Source organism: Amblyomma mixtum, chromosome 3 (assembly GCF_055824585.1).
Source record: "Amblyomma mixtum isolate Tamu chromosome 3, ASM5582458v1, whole genome shotgun sequence".
Lineage (NCBI taxonomy): Eukaryota > Metazoa > Arthropoda > Arachnida > Ixodida > Ixodidae > Amblyomma > Amblyomma mixtum.
The window spans coordinates 277642268-277657247 of record NC_143014.1 but is presented as its reverse complement, the minus strand read 5'-3'; the positions used below and the strand labels follow the sequence as shown (position 1 = coordinate 277657247).

The following is a 14980-nucleotide window of genomic DNA, read 5'->3' as shown; positions in this document are numbered from 1 at the left end:
ATGTTCCTGTATCTTCGGGGGTACCGCAGGGGCCTGTTTTAGGACCTCTGCTGTTTCTAGTTTATATTAATGACATTTCTAAATATATGACCTGTAAAATACGTTTATATGCTGACGATTGTGTTGTCTACCATGTTATTAACAGTTCTTCAGATTCTTGTCATTTGCAGTGCAACTTGGACCGCATACAACAATGGTGTTTGAAGTGGCAGATGTTTCTGAACCCAATAAAATGTCAGTTCATTTCTTTCACGCGCAAGCATCACCCTTTCTTGGCTGAATACAAACTAGATCCTACCCGACTTTCCAGAGTTACTAACTATAAATACCTCGGCGTTTACTTTTCGTCTAATCTCACCTGGAATGAGCACGTCGAGCACGTTTCTGCTAAAGCTTATGGCATGCTAAATTTTCTAAGAAGAAATTTTAAAATGGCACCACTAAAAGTTAAAGAGCTTCTTTATTTTACCTATATTCGGCCAATATTGGAGTATGCTTGTTGTTTGGCACCCCCCCCTACTTTAAATTTAACAGTCATGCTTGAGCGTGTTCAGAACTTTGCCGCTCGGTTTGTTTCAAGTAATTATGATTTTAACAGCAGTGTTACTAACATTAAACTAACGCTGGGATGGGAGCTTTTACGGAAACGCCGTATCAACTCCCGGTTAGAAATGCTGTATAAAATCTTTCACCGAAAAATAAAAATAGATAAAGAAAATTATTTATTTCCACCGCATTTCAGGTCAAACAGACTTGACCATGGGTGGAAGATTAGAGAAATTAAATGCAAAACTAACACTTATCAAAACGCATTTTTCCCATCTACCATTCATGACTGGAATCGCCTGCCCCTTGAAATTGTTGAGTGCCGTTCAGAGTCTATGTTCCGCGCGTTGCTGTCGGATGTATGAGTGCGCAGTTGGCTTTCTTTTTTTTTTTCGTCATGTCTTTTTGTTGTTTCATATTTCATTCATTTTGTACTTGCTGTGTCATGCCTTGTTGTATTGCTTTTTTTTTCTTCCTCTTTTTTTTCCGGCCTAATCTCCTGTTATGTATCCTCATCGCCCCTGCAATAATGCCTTCGGGCGCTGCAGGTATTTCCAATAAATAAATAAACTTCATGATGGGGACTATTTCAGCACTCTGGATTTACGGGATGCATATAGTCAAGTGGCTTTAGACGATAACGCGAAGAAAGTTTGCGTCATTAATACACCAAAAGGGCTATTTTGCTACAATAGGCTTCCTTTCGGGATAGCCTCTGCACCCGCAATATTCCAAAGAAAAATGGATGAGGTTTTGGCTGGCCTTCCAGGAGCGCAGGCTTATCTTGACGATGTGCTCATTTCCGAGAGAGCGAGTGACAGCGGTGAGAGGCTCAAAAACGTCTTAGAGCGCTTCCGAGAGTGCGGTGTAAAGCTAAGGATCGATAAGTGCAAGTTGCGTATCCCAGCGGTAACTTATCTTGGTCAGCGCATCGATCGTGATGGGCTTCATCCGACAGAGAAAAACCTTGACGCTATCATGCAGGCGCCGAGCCCCTGTAATGTCAGCGAGCTACGTGCGTTTTTGGGTATGGTTACGTTTTACGCGAGGTTTCTGCCGAACATGTCAACCACACTTGGTCCATTGTATCAGCTGCTTGAAAAAAATGCACGTTGGCAATGGAAACAGCCTCAAGAGCTCGCGTTTGAACGTGCCAAGGAAAGCCTTAAAATAGCCAAGGTTCTCGTTTATTTCGACCCTTCGAAGGAACTTAAGCTTGTATGTGATGCATCTCCGTACGGTGTGGGAGCTGTCTTGTTTCACACGACTGGTAACATTCACAGGCCAATCGGGTTCCGCTCGCGAAGATTGACCCAGGCGGAGCGCAAGTATTCACAGCTCGAGCGAGAGGCACTGGCTCTGGTATTCGGCGTCACGAAATTCCGTGACTACCTTCTAGGTCTGGAATTTACATTGGTGACTGACCATCAGCCACTGCTCGGCCTGCTGAGATCAGACAAGCAAACGCCCACAATGGTCGTCGCACGGATACAACGGTGGGCGCTTCACCTGGGGGCCTACCGATACCGGCTACAGTACGCACCAGGACGACAGATGCTGAATGCGGACGCCCTGAGCCGACTTCCGCAGCGGTCTCCGAAATCTGGCGACGACGGTGAGCCGCCCGAATATGTGCTGTCGCTGAACCAGCTGAACAATGGCGCCGTAACAACGCGTGAGCTGAAGTCATTGACGTCGTCTGACCCTGTCCTGGTCGAGGTCAAACGGTACATACTGCATGGGTGGCCCAGGAACACAAACGGAATGACCCGGGCTGTGCTGCCGTTTTTTGACCGTAAACTAGAACTATCCGTAGCTAATGAACTGGTGTACTGGGGTAATAGGGTCATAATACCGACCGAAGCTAGGGAGCGTGTGCTGCATATCCTACACGAAACGCACCAGGGTTCACCGGCAATGAAATCCGTCGCACGTTCTCTGTTCTGGTGGCCAGGCCTCGACAGAAACATTGAAGAGGTGTCTGCTCAGTGCCAGCACTGTGCGCAAAATCTGCCGATGCCGGCCGCGGCCCCCGTCGTTAACTGGCCTGAAACAGGCGAAAGGTGGTCCCGTCTTCACATTGACTACGCGGGTCCGATCTGCGGAAAAATGATACTCGTAGTAGTCGACGCACATACCAAGTGGCTAGAAGCACTGCCTTTGGCGCATGCTTCAACGCAGACTACAATTAACGGTCTGCGTGACATTTTCAGCAGGTTTGGAATACCTCGCACAGTCGTTTCTGACAACGGTACCCAGTTTACCAGTGAAGACTTCGCGTCGTTCATGGCAAACAACAACATTGTGCACCTTCGATGCGCTCCATACCATCCCCAGTCTAACGGTGCGGCGGAAAGGGCCGTGCGAACTGTGAAAAATGGCCTTCGAAAAATGAGTAAAGGGAACCTGGAAGAGAACCTAGCACGGTTGCTTTTAGAGCGCAGCTCTTTGGCGTCCGTTCCTGGGTGTCGCGTCGTCGTCGGCGTTGTCGTCGGCCTCGTAACCAGCTCCGCCCCCCTTTCATCCCCCCAGCGCTAGCAGCGACCGACTGATACCGCTGGATGCCGCTGACGCCGCTAGAGAGTCAAGATAACGTGACTGCATAGAACACCGTCGCCGCCATGCAGAAAGAGGAGGAAAGGGTCCCCCCCCCCCTGTTCTTGTGTGGCGGATAGGGTGCTCTTCAGTTGCCGACGCGCCGGTTATTTCACGTAGGCCCCGGCACGTCGACGAATACGTGACCACCTTCCCACGGCTAGACCTGGTTCTTAGCGCTGCGGAAGCGAGGGTATCATATTGTTTGTCTCGGCATCGGCGGCGTTGTCCCTGAAACCAACTCCGCAGCTGGGGTTGACTCACTATCGAAAAGGTGAAACAGCTTATTTGCTCCGCTCAAATTTCGCATTAGGAAGTAACGTAATCGTCGGTAATTTTTTTTAACTACCGGAGGACTGCGCAGAAGTCGGGTAAATCCCCAGCAGAGCTGCTTTTGGGCTATCAAACACGCTCACGCTTAGACACATGTTTTCCTGCAGCCCTTGCGGGACCAAAAGAGAGCAACGATGACTGGCTGCCACTACCTGGACGTGAGGTATATGCCCGCAATTACGGTGCGGGGAGCAAGTGGACACCCGGGCATGTGAAGGCGACGTCTGGATCGAGAATGGTGACAGTGGAAACATCGGACGGAGTCGTCCAGCGGCACGTAGATCAGGTCCGCCCGCGGCAAGAAGCACCAGGGGCTACCCCGGCAGTAACTACAACCACCACACATCCTAGTGAGCCAGACGAAGCAACACAACTACAGCATCCAAAAACTGTGAGCCCGGATGGGATGAAGACACCAATGCGCGGCGCATCCCAAATGGCAACGATTCTCCACATTTTGGAGCACCAGATATTCCGGTGGCCCCGTTGAATACGGGTGTCGCCCAGCAAGCTCTAAGACGCTCGACAAGAGAACGCAAGCCAGTACAGCGCTTTCATTTCTGAGGAGGAAGGAATGTGGCATCTTCACGTGTGTTTCCGATGTGCGCGCACCTTTTATCGCCTTATCTGGCGATCCTTCATAGCTTCGAGCTATCGCTATGTACACGTGCTCCTTCCTTTCTTCCGGCCACTCGGCTGCTTATAAATACGTCCTACACTTTTGAATAAACGTTCATTTTTCTGGTTCTACTGGCTGTGCGGCTGCTTCCCTGGTTCGGCGTTCTGCGGGCATGCTATGGATATGCAACATGGTGGAATGTTGAAATTAAGGAGGCCATCGAAACACGACGGGCGGCTTCAAGAGAACATAGAGAAGCAAAGAGGGTGCACTTATCTGAAGTGGAAATAGGCGAAACATGGGAATCTTATCGTCAAAAGAGACCGCAAGTTCAGGTCCTAGTCCAGGCTAAAATAAAGCAGTCCTCTGATAAATGGCTGCCTGAAGTTCGCGAGGCAAATAAAGGGGGACCAAGAAAATTCTGGAACCATATAAGCTGGCTGGGAAAAACAAATCAAAGAAAGCAGGAACAAATTAAAGATGCTGAGGCAAAATGTTTAGAGAGATGATGCTGTGAACTACATGCTGTGAGCTACGTCATTTATAGCTGCGTCTTTTAGCAACGACAATGGGGTGATCTCCCCAAATGAGGCCGCAACAGAGGACAGCACAGTAGAGAACAGCTTAGAACTGACTAGTCTTAACTGGAAAAAGGCGGAAGCAAATATTCCTAAAACTACATCTGCAGTGATAGACGAAATTCCAATTAAGCTGATTAATGAACTTGGCCCAAGAAGGAAGGAAGCGCTGATAAAAGCATTGGAGACAGTCATAACCAATAAGCAAATTCCGCGCAGCTGGAGACAGAGTAAAATGAATTTGATTTATAAAGGGAAAGGAGATAAGATGAACATAAAATCCTTCCGTCCAATTACGATAACATCTGTTATGTACAGGCTGGCAATGCAGGCGGTGAAATTAAAAATGCAGTCATGGGTAGAAGGTAATCGGATACTCGGAGAGCTTCAGAACAGGTTCAGAAGGGGTAAGGTACGAACACACTAGCGGCAAAACGCGCGGCATGCCGCTGGCGGCGCCACCCCCGCCGAGAAAGGGACGGTCACACTCGGCGGCAAGGAGTCGCCGCAGCGCAGAGCTCCCATCGTGACAAACCGGTCGAGATCCGCGATTCTGAAGGAGCGCGCGCGTCACCACCGCCGCCGCTGGCATGTAACTTTAGTAGGAGCCAAGAGGTGGCGACATAGACGCTCCCCACGTGAGAAAGCGGGCGCCCCTCATTGGTCTCCCCGCACGCGGCAAGCCGCCGAAAATGGCTCCTCGACTCATTCGCTGCGCGGCAGATCGACCCGCCAGATCGCGGCAGGTTTTGCGGCAAGCGGCTTGCCACCGGCAGCGTGCCGCTCGCGTTTTGCCGCCAGTGTGTCCGTATCTGTAGGCGCTTAGATAGCCTGTTCGTGTTTAGCCAATGCATAGAAATAGCTAACGCGGAAAATAGACCTCTGTATTTAGCCTTTCTGGACATAAGCGGTGCATGCGATAACGTGAACAGGGAACTCTTATGGAGCATATTAAAAGATATAGGTATCGGTCAGGAGGTATTTGATTTTCTACAAGAAATCTACCGAGATAATAAAGTTGAAATTACCTGGGAAGGGAAAAAACGTACCACAACTGTGGGGGTCCACAAAGGATTAAGGTAAGGTTGTCCTCTATCACCGCTGCTGTTCATGCTTTATATGATAAATATGGAAAGAAGGCTACAAGAAAGTAAACTAGGTTATAATCTGTCGTACAGATTAGGCGGAAATGTAGTTTAGCAGCGACTCCCGTGTTTAATGTATGCGGACGATTTTGTACTGTTAGCACATAGCCCGGAAGATTTACGAACTTTGGTTAATTGTTGTCGAGACGATCGAAGGAGACGCTCTGGGATTCAATTTTAGCGCAACTAAGTCAGGTGTGATGATTTTCAACGATACAACTGATCAGGTGCTTACAATACAAGGCCACGAAATACCCAAAGTGGCCGAATACAAATACCTCGGGATATGGCTAAACGAAGGGCAGATATACACGGAAAAGCATAAACAGTCTCTTATGGCAAAAGGACGAAGAGGCGTCGGGATAATGAACATAGGGTATTGTGGGGGTACAACAAATATCAAGTACTGAGAGGTATATGGAAAGGAATAATCGTACCAGGGCTTACTTTCGGCAATGCGGTTCTGTGCTTAAGGGCAGAATTTCTGTCGAGATTAGACGCAAATCGGAGAGCTGTTCGAAGATTAGCACTACGTGCCCATGGGAAAACCACAAACGAGGCAGTACAAGGGGATATGGGCTGGGCGTCGTTCGAAGCACAGGAAGCTAAGAGTAAAATACTATATGAAGAACGCCTGAGGAAATTAGACGATAACAGGTGGGCAGCTAAGGTATTTAAGTACTTATACAGAAAGCGCGTTGACTCACAGTGGCGGAAAACAACTAGAAAACTAACCAGTAAGTATGCCGGTCATGAGCACGGAGAAAGAAAGAGCATTAAACGACAGGTTAAAAACGCGGAAGGTAAAAATTGAATTCAGTGGAAAAGAAGTATAGTGTAGAATTATATCCATACTGGAAAAGGTAGATCAGGAAGGAAAAGTTCTATGGTAACTCAAGAGGCAGTGCCCTACTCTTTTAAGCTAGCTTAGGGTGTCTTAGAATGCGCAGCTACAAAAAGAAATTTAACGAAGAAGATCACACATGCGCAGTGTGTGGTAGATCTGTGGAAAAAATTGAACACCTCATACTGAAATGTGATGGTATCCATCCGGATGTCAATGCAGGCACTGTCGCTCTTCCTGTGGCCCTAGGGTTTAAAGATAACAATGGTCATGTAAATAAATCTGCAGTGGAAGTTAGCAAGAAGCGATTGGAGGATTGGTGGCTGAAAAGCAGAGATGTGACATAAGGTTAGAAGTGTAGGAAACCGTAGGTAAAGAAGAAGGCGAATCTTAATAAGAATGGACAACACAGTTGAACAAAAAATAAAGAACGAAAAGCTGAGAATGGTGGCAACTGCCACCATCCCGTTTCAAAGGGGGCGCTCCAATCTATCCATCCATCCATCCATCCATCCATCCATGCGTAGCTCCGGCTCCCGCCGCGTGAAGTATACCACTTTTGGCTTGATAGTACATCCCCAGGAGGCACAAAATACTATGTTTAGAACTGGGTCCCCGGATAACCTATATTCGTAAGTAAACCACAGAAAAAGCAAACAAACAACCGGTTATGCGCACAGTTGGTCGACCAGTTAGGCCAATCAGGATTGGTAGCAGGTAGTAGGGCCATCACGATTTTAACAAATGTTAACGGGAATGGTGTTAGGGCAATATATATATATGACTACATCTTTCCATCTCGAAAAAAAGTGAAATATAAATCCAGCAAACTGAATATCCTTCCATGGGCTGTGCCTTCAGGGCCATTCGGCTCCCCTATGGCTCGGCGCATAAGGTTGTTCGGGAGGCCACTCGTCCCCATTATGTTTGTGGAAACGGGTGAATCTGAGTATAACACTAGTGCGTATATCCAGCAAGTTTGTAAACGGCGGCGCAGTTAGCTGTTTCAGTAGATTTCCAGAAGCCAGCTCATTTGTATCTATCTCTGCATCAGGCTAACGCTGTTTTCACTTCGAGACGTTGATCTATTCAGGATTGCGCTCCCAGCTGCTAGCCGCCATTTTTAACTTAGTTCATAGAGCGAATCCACCTGAAAAGCAGGAAGAGGGAAAAGTTTTCAGATGAGATGATTCTAAAGACGCTGCTTTCCCCCATTACATTGCTCCTAAGGCTTTCTTTGCTTTCTCCTTCGTTGCCGGCGGGATGTCCAATTGCTGTGCTCGACTGCTTCTCTCAGTGACGTTCTGATTACATTCGCTACTGTACTGATTTGTGTAAAACTCTTCGGCTGCTTTAAATAACTGATACATATTTCTAATGACATTGCCCTCCCTGTCTCTTAGCGCATATATCTGGTTTTTACCTATACTTAGTTTTCTCTTTACTGCTTTTAGGCTACCTACGTTCTTTCGAGGATGCTCGATTTTCTCCACGTTAAATTTCTTATGTCGGCTACCTTGCGCTTATTCAGTTAACTTCGACGGCTCTGCTAGTTCTATTCTATCTGTGGGGATAGACGTCCTCGTGCTTTGGCGTTTCTTAATCAGATCTTTAGTCTTTTGAGATAGCTTGCCGGTATCCTGTCGAACCATTTTACCACCTACTTCTGCGGCACACTCCGTAACGCTAGGTCTGAGATTATCGTTCATTGTTTCAACATTACGGTCGTCATCTTCACTTAAAATAAAACATTTGTTCTGCAGCGAAATGCTGAATTCCTCTACATTCCCTCTTAACGCTAACACTTCTACAGCCTTCCTCTTCACTAGTTTCCGCCGTTCCTTCTTCAAATCAAAGCTAATACGACACCTTCCTATTCAGTGGTCGCTAAAACGGACCTTTTCGAGGACCTTTCCGATAACACAGTACGTGTCCACCCTTTAACCATGTATACGCCTCATCTGTCCTCTTAACCTCACTAAGCCTTGTGAAATTCCATTATTACCCTCTAATTTCTCAAACAGCACTGCTAAGCTAGCCTCACTGGATAAGGTTCTAGCGTTAAACATTGCCAGGTGCAGTTTCCAATGGTGGCCCGTCTGGTCCCAGAGATTCTTAGCACCCTCTGCTGCATCACAGGTCTGACAGGTCTGACCGCCGGCTCAGTCAGTTGCTCCGCAGCCGCTGGGGACGGAGGGTCGAGTGTTAATTGGTATGTTCATAGAAGGTTGCGGCCAAGTACTACAACAGGGTGGTCAGATCCTGATCTGGTGAGGAAGTGCGCTATCGGTTCTGGTCACCGAGATCTGGTCACGCGTTTTTTTTAACCCGGTCGAGAATTGCGTGGCAACGGGATTCGAACCTCGGCCCTCTAGCACGCGAGGTGGATGCTCTACCTCTACGCTATCACCATTACTCCTTACTCATGACTAGCCAATCCAAGACACTACATAACCACCTCGTGTGTGCCTACGGCCGTCGTCTCGGTGGCTTACTGCGCATGCGCTAAGGTGACGCCACTGTCGGGCGCACTGCTCTTCTACAAGATGCCTTGCAGCAGTCAGATACGACGGATGCGGAAAGGCTTTCGCCTTGCACCCTTTAGATGGTTAATGTTCCCCCTGAAATTTTTCTGGAGCTATAGAAATATCCTTCACTGGAAAACACGAACATTAAATGTCATCAACTAACATGAGCCGCTATGGCCGCGACAACCTGGCAACGAAGCCGGAAGCCGCGTGCCTACGCGGGGGACCCCGACCAGCGGACCCGCCGCTCCTTTAGGAATCGGCCGTGAGAGTAATTTAAGTGGCGACCCTACAGGCAGCGCTCATGGCATAAAGCATTCAGGCTTAAACTGCTACGCTCCTCTCCTGTGCTCAAGCACTCACCAGTTTCGTAAGCATATAGTGGCACGCCGAACAAGTTACCGCCGCTTCTATCAATAGCGCATAATGGCTTGCCGCTCTCATAATTTCACTTAGAGCAACACCCCTAACCAGGAAAAATCATCAGACAATCAACAATCACAGCATCTTGACGCACTGACAAGGTGCGCACCGTTGATGGCACGAAAATTGAGGAACACGCTATGAAATCCTAACAGTTAAGAAAAGTTAATTCTCTCTGACAAAAGTTGGGGATCGGTTCACTACGTGGGTACATACGGTATGAATGCCAAACCTGAACCAGCACATGCCTATAGAGGAAAAGCAGAGGCGCGCCTCGAGCATCTTGCTCATGGTGTCACCATTAAGAGCCCCTACCAGGACCGTGTTGATGGCGTTGATGATGATGCTGCGATTGGACTTGGCCGTTCGTTTACCCCTGCCAGGACCGTGTTGATGGCGTTGATGGTGATGCTGCGATTGGCCTTGGCCGTTGGACTGACCCCCTGCCAGGACCGTGTTGATGGCGTTGATGATGATGCTGCGATTGACCTTGGCCGTGGGACTGACCCCCTGCCAGGACTGTGTTGATGGCGTTGATGATGATGCTGCGATTGAACTTGGCCGTGGGTTTGACCCCCTGCCAGGACCGTGTTGATGGTGTTGATGATGATGCTGCGATTAGACTTGGCCGTGGTTTCAGCAAAGAGCTTAGGCCCTGCATAGCCTGCCGGCACCAGCACCAGGGAGTGGGTGGACGCCGTGTCAGAGGCACCGTCGCCTGCCGAGGCACGCCACTCCGCCCGCGAGGTGGGTGGTGGGCTGGCTGCAGGCTGCCGCCCAAACTCTGCACAGCAAAAATGATGAGCACTCGTAAAACAAATATCCTGACCCTGAAGCAGACAAATTATCCACTGATCTCCATAAGGTGGCTGAATGCTGCATACGCGTTGTCAGAGGCGCGCGCTATTGAAGCCATTGGAAACTGAACAGTTTGTCCCAGAAGGGTATCCGCTGCGTTTAAATGCAAAAAAAAATCGTTTTTTGTCTTTTTATTCCGTTTTTTCGCGTACTGCTTATGTAATTGCTGCTGTTAAAGCAAAGGGGTAAGCAAGCTGAACGCGGTAACTGTAAACACCGTTTGAAGAACCCTGTAATTTATGAGAAACTGAGGTTAAAAAGGCATGCAGCTTTCATCCTGCTATGAAGAGTACGTAATACATAATACACTAAATCCTTGTCTGATTCTTGCTTCCAAGCGTAAACGTGCACTAGTTAGTGGAATGACGCAGGTACGGCCATCTTAAAACTAAATGTTCGTGTAGCAAAGAAAAGGTGAACGATGCCGAAAATGCTGACACTTGTCGCTAGAAGAGCCACTCAGAAGAGCCAGATGCTGCAGTCTCAGGTTCGAGTTGCACGCAGCTGATGTATCACCTCATTGATGGCATGCGATTTTTATTGCTTTAGAATGTGCTATCAGAGAACATCCTTTAGAACATGCTTTACAGCATGCTTTAGAACATGCCTATCATACATGCTTTTAACCTAGCTCCACAGCACAGCCACATTAGTGCAGATGCAGCTACAGGCAGCACGCAAAACAATTTTCGCGTTAGTTATTAGCAAGTGTACAGCTGCACAGAACAAAAGAAATGACTGACAAGAAGCATTCTGCTGCAGTGCATGCCTTGCTGCGTAACTCCAAGACGTTAATTCCTCATTAGTTCCATAAAATTTCTAGCTTTCGGAATAACTACGGCATAACTTTTAAGCAACCGTTTCTTAAAGTCCAAGAGATAATGCGAGAAAATTTCACAAATTTTGGCGCCACCATGGCAAAAATGACATATTATAAATTTCGCCTTGCGAACTCGACTGTTAAAAATTCCTTTTTCCAGCAGTGCGAAGTAGTTGACGTTCCTCTTTCCTTCGAATTATGGGGAAGTCTCTCCGTTCACCCACACGTCTTCACAACACACGATCACCCATGCAGTTTTTCTCTCCATGAAACCATGTTTCACTCATATCAGCGCAACCAACAAGAACTGCTGCCGAGAGGAGGGGGTTGAGCTCGAAACCCGGTAATGAAATTTTGCATTGCCTAGGCAGCGCTTATAAGGATGTATTGACGTCTGGCTGCTTTTCAACCTGGCTGGAGAGCACGCCAAGTACTTTCAAACTCGCTCATTGACCAAATGTCTCGGACAGAATCATGGCAGTTTGTGAGGACAACTTTACGGAGAAGGCTTAGAACCAAAGCTACCTTGCAGGTCACGGGGAGGGCGGCTGGTAGTCACCAACGGATGGCGTTAAGTGGTTGCTAATGTGCAGTTGCATCGAGGTAGCCAAGCGCTCACCGAACATGGCTACCGGTGGCTGTCCAGATGGTCCCTCGGCAAGCGTTCTGATATGCCGGCCGCACTCGCCGCAGCCGCCTTCATGTTCGAGCACGCTTGTCAAACTGCGCTGGCGTCGGGAGAAAATACTGAAGATGTCAGCGTCGGGTTCGTCGAAATTGTCTGGGAGGATGAGCATGAGCCGAAGACCTCTCTTGAAATAAGGACCCTTCAATATGGCGCTCATTCGATTTCTCGCGCAGCACGAGCACGCAGCGGAAGACAACGAAGACCACGAAATATTCATTCTTCCCACCTCTATCCTGTTCAATTTTGCGCGTTCGCAAGCAAACATGTCGCCAACAATTCGGAGGCTGTTGTGCACCTATATAACTTTAATTAAGAAATTCATTTAGGTGTACATTCGTGGACCTCGGCATCCAGTGGATGCGCTCCTTCCTCTCCGTGCAGGAACCTCCGGTTACACATGTAGATTTCGAAAGAGAAGATTGCTTAGATAAATGAATACTAAGCAAAAAAGAATAAAACATTGATAGAACGCGTGGGCTTCAATGGGAGCTCCAAGCGGAGCTCAAATCCCCAGTAACAGAAGAGAAAAATACAGCCTGGAAATAATCTATACTAGGACATCTATGGACATGACATTCTCTTCAAGGAGCAATATAGCTCATACACAAAAAAATTCTGGGGGGCGCTTTGTTGGCCTGAAGTGCGGTGACGCGAAAGCCTTTAGCGCGATGTTGGTGCTTGCGTCACTTATGTGTGGTTAAGATGTTAATTAAGTACACAATTGTTTATGAATCTTAAATGCTGCAGACATCGGAGGTCGTTTGTGAGGCACCCTTCTGATTCGACGCCTTTCTGCAAACACTCTCCAGCGTCCTATACAAGGAGAGCTACACATGCGTTGGCAGGAAGTAGCGGAGACATTAGCACGCTCGTCTGCGGAACGGAAGGATGGTGGCTCGAATCTCATCGTGCACAAAGATTATTTTTCTGGTCTGACTGGGAAAAAAATTCAGAGGGGCACTTTGTTACATTAAAGTGCGGTGAGATGAAATCCTTAAGCGCATTGTTGCTGCTTGTGTCACTGATGTGTGGTTAAGATGTTGATTAAGTACACAATTGTTTGTGAATCTTAAATGATGGAGACACCGGACGGTGTTTGGGAGGGATCTGTCTGATTCGACACCTTTCTAAAACTACTCTCCAGCGTCCAAGACAAGCAGAACTACATACGCGTTCGCAGTAAGTAGCGTAGCCTTTAGCACGCTGGTCTGCGGAACGGAAGGGTGGCGGTTCGAATCTTATCTTGCACAAAGATTTTTTTTTCTGGTCTCACTAGGAAAGCTTGACACCTCTGCTGTCAACCTGCTGTCGGCAACCTTCTGTCGACAACGATGAGGCATTAAAAGTTTTCGCCTTAAAAAGAGCGACACCTCTGCTGACGACCTTCTGTCGACAACGATGAGAAATTAAAGGCTTTCGGGTTAAAACTAGAAGGACACGGGACATTCGCCGGTGCGCGGCGTTTCGTGCTGCGCGATCTCCATGACAGAGTGCACCAAGTTCCGGTTTCCCCTTCTGGCCGGTCTGAAAACTGTCGAAGCTGAAATTCTCTGTTCTAAACATATAATAAAACAACTTGAAAGGTAACGTATACCGCGATTCGAATATTAAACTATTTTCATGCTGCTAATCCCTTCTCAAGAAAAAAAAAGCAGCGGAAAAGTTTGATTTTCACTCAGCGAATTAAACGATAATTTTCATCCCAAAGCACTCTTAAGAAAGCGATCTTAAAGGCGATGTGCCAGAAGGAAAAAAAACTGTTAGTGCTTTCCACACTGCTCGCGCTTTTTTGTACAACAGAAAGAAAAACGAAAAATTATAGTAGAATGAGGATTTGAATTCCTGTCATATTTCTGAAAGGCACACAAGTAATCTATTACATCGCTGGATAATTTTTTTTCTTTTTTGGATAGGAAACTATTGAAAATTGAAAAGTAAACGTTGTTATGATGAAAATCAGCAGGACGCATAATACTAACCCGCCATGCCCGCACCTCTTCACCAGAATGAAGTACTAAATACTGAGAGGCACACGTGCGCCAAGGTAAGGTAGCCACTTGGGAAGCTTCTGCGCTCCCTATCCTCCCTGCACCAGCGCACTGCTCTCGGGACGCAGACTTCAATGATCGTTGTGGTTCGGCACGTTGGCCCATTAAACGACTCTTCTACAGGCTTTATTAAAAGTCCCCCTCGGAAGACAGCCTTCCATGAGGCAGAACTTTGTCAAATGAAGTCCCGTAAAAACGGCAGAAAATTTTTTCTCCGGATGGAACAGCCGCGTTCTGTATACTTCGGTAAATTGCCCATGTGTGTTTTCACGTCGCCGATATTTGTGAAACATCATTGAATTTGCGGCTGGATAGAGCTCGGCTTTCGAAGTTTTGTTCACATTCTTATACCTGTCGTCCCTGAAGAAGGCATCTTTGGATCAGTTTCTTCACCAGCTTTTTATGCGACGCATACTACTTTAGCTACCACTTCAGCCCTTCACCGTGGTTATGCGCCTCCAAATCACGTGATACATGACGTCACACCACGTGACACGATGACGTCACGACAGTAGAGAAACGGGGGCCCACCTCGCGCCGTCGCTGTGGTTGTGCGCCTACAAATCACGTGACACGATGATGCCACACCACGTGACACGATGACGTCACGGCAGTGGAGAAAGGGGGGCCCACCTCGCGCCGTCGCTGTGGTTGTGCGCCTCCAAAAAACGCGATACATGACGTCACACCACGTGACACGATGACGTCACGACAGTGGAGAAACGGGGGCCCACCTCGCGCCGTCGCTGTGGTTGTGTGCCTCCAAATCACGTGATACGTGACGTCACACCACGTGACACGATGACGTCACGACAGTGGAGAAACGGGGGCCTACCTCGCGCCATCGCTGTGTTTGTGCGCCTCCAAATCACGTGATACATGACGTCACACCACGTGACACGATGACGTCACGACAGTGGAGAAACGGGGGCCCACCTCGCGCCGTCGCTGTGGT

The 14980-nt window shown here is 48.0% G+C and overlaps 1 pseudogene; it reads left to right on the top strand.

Annotated features, from left to right (window-relative positions):
• The first annotated feature begins 2019 nt into the window (after positions 1-2019).
• Positions 2020-4038, top strand: LOC149354982 (uncharacterized; annotated as a pseudogene).
• The last annotated feature ends 10942 nt before the right edge of the window (positions 4039-14980 follow it).